Here is a 6000-nt window from a genome sequence, read left to right on the forward strand (position 1 = left end):
AAGGTGAATGAGGAGGATGTTATCAAATATGAAAGATTAGCTGAAATTATTTTTTTTAAGATTTTATTTTATTTATTTGACAGGGAGAGAGAGAGAGCACAAGCAGGGAGAGCGGCAGGCGGAGGGAGAGGGAGAAGCAGACTCCTCACTGAGCAGAGAGCCCGACGCGGGGCTCGATTCCAGGCCCCTGGGATCGTGACCTGAGCCGAAGGCAGCCGCTGAATGACTGAGCCACCCAGGCCCTCCTAGTTGAAATTATTTTAAAAAGCAGGTGAAACTTTAGCTCCCTTAGCTCACCTTGGCAGAAGACTGGAGGTTTATTTTCTGAAAAGGGAAAGAATGCCAGGCAGAGTTGAGAACAGGGTTGCCATACTAGAAATAGAGGGGTTAAACCAGAGGATGCCCTCTGAATGCTGAGCCCCATCCTGCTCCTTCCCCTTAGCCCCAAGAACACTGGTATCCAGGCCTTTACCCTCCAGGGAGAAGAATGGGAGAAACTTCCGAAGGACACAGGACCAACTCAAAAGGAAATACCTAAATCCTTTTATGTTAGGGGTTCCCCGGCTAAACATCCCAGTGTATCACCCTACAGTGATGCTCACAATCAACAAGTACCACTCATGCACTTGGAGCTTCACATCAGCTTTAAAATCCCCACTCTTAAATTTAAGCAGACAAGCAAAGATTACCAGTCATTTGAGGACAGGTCCTAATGTGAAAGATAGAGACCCAAAACAAACCAAACATTTAAAAAATAACTTGAAGAAAACAATAGCTATACAGAAAGAACACTTAAAAATACCATGAATATCATCAGAGAGTTAAATATATTACATTGATCAAACTAGAACAGGATATGATAGAAGAACTTCACAGAATGTTTTAAAAGCTCTTACAAATTCAACATGTGATTGCAGGGATGCCTGGGTGGCTCGGTCAGTTAAGCATTTGCCTTTGGCTCAGGTCATGATCCCGGGGTCTTGGGATCGAGTCCCACATTGGGCTCCCTGCTTAGCAGGGATCCTGCTTCTCCCTCTGCTTGACACTCCCCTTGCTTGCGCTCACTCACTCTCCCTCTCTCTCTCTCTCTCTCTCTCTCTGACAAATAAATAAATAAAATCTTTTAAAAAATAAATGAATAAATAAACATGTGATTGCAGAAACAAAAAAATTGAATAGAGGGTGAAGAAGTCTCCCAGAAAATGGAGCATACAGAGCAGGAAGACATGAGACAAAAGATAAGAAAATTGGAAGACTTGTCCAGAAGTTTCCTATTATTGGAAGAGCTAAAGAAAAAGGGTGCAGCTTATAAAACAACCCAGCATTACCTGGTAAAGGTGAATATACCTGTCCTGTGCAACTGAACGTGAGACAAAGATTCACTGAATGCATTAGTTTATTCAACAAATATTTATTGTGCACCTACTAAGTTCTAGCTGTTGTGCTAAGCACTGATCATATGAGAATAAGCAAGATCGGCAGAACCTCCGCCCTCTCAGAAACCAGCCGAGATGATTCATCCCAAGGCCGCTGTGAAGTATGGCACATCTCTGGCTCAATTTTGTCCACAAGGTTTGGGATTCCATGAAAGGAGTATCCAGGTAGATTGCCTGTGGGCAGAACGTATATGTAAAGGGATTATAATTATTCTATGGTTCGCAAGAGGAATAAAAATACCACCAAAGCCATACTGAGAAAGAACAAGTGTAATTTTGATAATCTGTAACAGAGTTGTTCAAAGATAAAATCAATTGTCTGGGAAGATGGTAAGTTGGCTGTCAGTGGAGGTGTTCAGACACTGAGCAGGACCCATGCACTCAAACAGCTGACCGGGTGCCAGGCACTGTGCGAGGCACGTGTGTCAGTTAGCTATTCTGCATAACAAGTCACCCCAAAACTTAACATCATAGGATCCCTCACAGTTCCTCTGAGTGTGAGGCGAGAGGCTGTGTGGTTCTGCTTCAGGATCCGTCACGAGGTTGCAGGCAGGATGTTGGCTGGGGCTATAGTCATCCGAAGGCCTGGCCAAGCATCTGTTTCCAACGCGGCTCACTCGTGTGGCTGGCAAGTTGGTGCTGGCTCTTGAGGAGGGGCGGCTTTTCCTCCCTATCATCCCTCAGCATCAATGATCCAGGGGAAAGCAAGGTGGAAACCACAGTGCCCTTGATGACCCAGCCTTGGGGGTCATACACCATGACTTCCACAGTAGCCTCTTGATCACACGGGTCAGCCCTCTTGCTATGAGAGAGACCATGCAGGGCATGAGCCAGAGAGGAGGATCAATCTTGGAGCCAGGCAGGAAGCTGGATAGCGATGGAAAAAGGAACGGGATACCTGTTAGTGAAGAGTCGTGTTTGTGTGTTAGAGATGGTGTCAAGGGACTGGACTGAGAGACAAGGAGATCCCTTCCAAACCTCATGGCCTGTGATTTGGTGCATAGGTCCCAGCTCACATCACTCACTTCCCATCTCAGAACCAGCTGCCCAAATCCTCACCCCTCTGACGTGGGCAGTGCTGGGGTCTCTGACTGTGCCCCTCCATCATTAGCCACTTGTTATCACACAGCAGATAACCATGGTTCTGTCCTCCATGCTCCCAGACACAGAAGTCCCCAGATAACCCCACACTTGTTGTTTCTCTCCCCAGAACATGCCCCTGCCTGTGCTCTCTGTTCTGGGAGCACAGGGTGTCCTGTGATAACACCAAGAGAACACACATTCCCAGGCAGGAGCTGCTTTCAACCGAGCTGGGACAATCCCTCCACAGCAGCAAGGCCCTGTGGGTATGGGAGGAGAACAGACCCCCAGACCCTTCCTTGGCTTTGCTGGGCTTTCTTCTCCCTAATCGGGGCCGTTCCATATACCAGACACCTTGGGGGTAGTGACCCCTTTGATGTTTTCCGATGACTTCTGACCTTTGAGCTTCGGGGATGGGTGCGGGTGTGTGTCTAGGATCGCAGCCTGGCCCACGTCAGTGCTGGCTGACACCCCTTTGGGGGCACTAACCCATGCCTGCAGAGGCGTCCAGGTCACCTGAGGAGCCAGAGGTACCTGGGGGAGCTTCAGGCCTGAGATCGGGCTGGCCTCTTGGAGCCCTGCTTGGGGAGAAATTGATGTGGGCTGCACCAAGGACCGGGAAACACCCCCTGTCCCACACTCTCAGGGGCCTCTAGAACTTGGTTCTTCTGGGTTTAGGTGCTTCGGGCTTGCTACGTGGTTAAAGCCTGGGTCCTGGAGTAGTTCTGAACCACCATGTGATCTGGCAGTTCCAATTCTGGATATACACACAGGAGAATTGAAAGCAGGGACTTGAGATATTTCTACACATAACAGCATTATTCACAACACCCAAAGGGTGGAAACAACCCAAGAGTCCATGAGTGGTTGAGTGGATATACAGAATGTGGTCGAAACACACAGCGGAATATCATACAGCCTTTAAAAAGGAAAGATCTTCTGGTACAGGCTACAAACTGGATGAACCTTGAAAACATTATGCTAAGTGAAAGAAGCCAGACACAAAAGGATAAATATTCGGGGATGGTAATGGAGAATTGCTTAGGGGATACAGAGTTTCTGTTTGGGGATGATAAAGAGATTTGGGAGATAGCAGTGATGATTGTACAAGATTGTGAATGTAATTAACGTCCCTGAATTGTATACTTAAAAATGGCTAAAATGGCAAATTTTATGTTATATATATACACACGCACATATATAAAACCAGAAGAAAGTAATCCTGAATAGTATCTTAAAATCCCAAATATTATATAAAATACCTAAAGTGGAAAGCAAAACCTCACCTTTCTGAAATGAGCCCTGATGAATTTACCACCTAAGCTTTCAGATTTTTTTCTTCCGTGTAAGCTGGTTATGGGGATTCGAATGTGAGCCGGCACAACCCACCTGCCCCCTGGGACCCCCTGCGCTACGGAGGTTCTCGGCAGGGCTTCCACTTCTCTCACTCTGCTGGGCTCACCTTAGAGGGACCACAGCCTGGGAATTAAAGGTATAGTTCTGTAGCCAGATGGCCCGGGTTCGAATCTCAGTTGCACCACTTGCTAGATGTACCTCCACTGTTCTGAGCTGCCTTTTCCCCGTCTGCGTCTTTGATGTCACAGTTTGTTGTGAGGATTATATGAGTCGATGTGGTACATATATTGTGTGTTTTTTTTTTTAAAGCATCTAGCACTAGTAAGCACAGAGTATCACTTTATTGCCATGCCTCTGTTCTGATCACCTGATCCCGGACAGTTTTCATTGGCCATCATTTTTTTTGGGGGGGGGAGCTTTAGCCTCCTCTTTTATTACCTATTTTCCCTTCTGTGGCCTCCCCCCCTTTCCTACTGTTTATGACCACCTCAAACACCTGCACGGGGAATGCACGGAGCAGCTGAAGCCATATGTTTCCTTCCAGCCAATTCCTCGGTGTTTCCTCTTTAGCAGACAGCATGGACCACCAAATGCGATCCTCTCTCTGACGAGAACTCCAGGTCTAGCTGTTGACCTAAGAGACTTTTTACCTCCTTACACATGCACATACAAATACCCACGTGTGTTTCTTAACGGGGTGGTATAATGCATAATTTTCAGAGCCTCGCTTTTGTTTGCTTAAAAGAGCTTGCACTTCTTCTCATAAACAGATTCCCCAAACCAAATCAGAGCTTCTTGAACTCAGGAGCTCACGAGAGACCGGAGCCCGGTTGTCAGAGCACCTATGGAAAGGGTGGATGGGGCTGTCTGCCCAAGCTGGGCACAGCTGTCCAACTGTCTTAGGTGCTAGAGATGTCCCTTGGGTTGCTGGAGACACAGCCCCACACACCAGCTTAGAACAAAAGAGCGAGACAGCTTTCCTTAAAAGATGGAACCAGCCCTAATAAGGACTGATAAGTTATGTCTCAGAGAAACCAATGGGACCAACGGGAACAGGCCAGGGATGGGAGCACAGCTTCCGAGGACCAAAGGGGGAAGAAAACACTGCGAGAGAAAAGGAACATGCCGATCAAGGTTCTGGATGGCTTGTCACAGAAACCTACTGTGGAAGATATGAGCAAAAAATGAATTTAATTGATATTTCTGGAAACTTTGAGGAAAACTAGAGTATTTGGTTTGGAAACTTAGTAAGAATGAGGAAAGCTGAGGGAGAAACGTGGCCATGAGGACTCCCCAAAATGAGACCCCTGGGGACAAGCCTGCTGCCACCACTGAGCTGGGCCAGCCCGGCACGCCTGGCAGCCACCGCCCACGCTGGCCCTGCACTGAGGCACCAGCCCAGCTGCAAAGGGGTGGCTACCGCCCTGCTTGTTCCAGAAAGGATTCTCCACCCTCCTTTTTTCTGCATTCCGGCCTTATTCGGAGTCTGGGGATTTGACACCTGATTGCTGAGTGTAGCCCCATGCCACCCCCCAGAGGAAGGAGGGCTGGGGGGTAAGAGGCTCAGCGTCTCTCATGGAAGGCTGACTCCAGCACCCACCAAGACTGGGAGCTGAGAAATTCCCCCAAAGAAAGCAAGGGGGATTCAGAATCTGGGCAGCCAAAAGCCATGGCATCACCGGCAGATCTCTGCCAGGTCAGGGACCCAGGAGCCTGGAGACCAGGTGAGAAGTCTTGGTGCAGGAGAGAGAAGGCATTCATCATTCCTCACTCCTCACCCAGTGTGGACCAGGGCCCTGACAGGACCCTCAGAGACCTGCAGGCAGGCCCGGGGGTGGGGGTAACTATCTAGCACTCATACTATGGACCATGCTCCAGGAGACGCTAAGGCCTCCAGGGGTCCCAGAGGCCACTCTCAACCAGTGGCCCTCAGGTGAGGTCTGGGAATATCTCTGAAGCTTCCAGATCCGCTCAGAAACCTGTCCACCCTCTGCCCCCACTTCCTTTAGTGCCTTGTTTAGTTTGTCCTCCCCCCAAGCCAGCCAGTAAACCTCCAAGAGCCTGGTGGATTGTCAAGGTGTCTTCACAGGTAGGTTCCTGCCCTGCGAGGGGGCCGGGTGTGCAGGGG

This window comes from Callorhinus ursinus, unplaced genomic scaffold (genome assembly GCF_003265705.2).
Source record: "Callorhinus ursinus isolate GAN/ISIS: 27379988/994484 unplaced genomic scaffold, GSC_fseal_2.0 scaffold19, whole genome shotgun sequence".
Classification (NCBI taxonomy): Eukaryota; Metazoa; Chordata; class Mammalia; order Carnivora; family Otariidae; genus Callorhinus; species Callorhinus ursinus.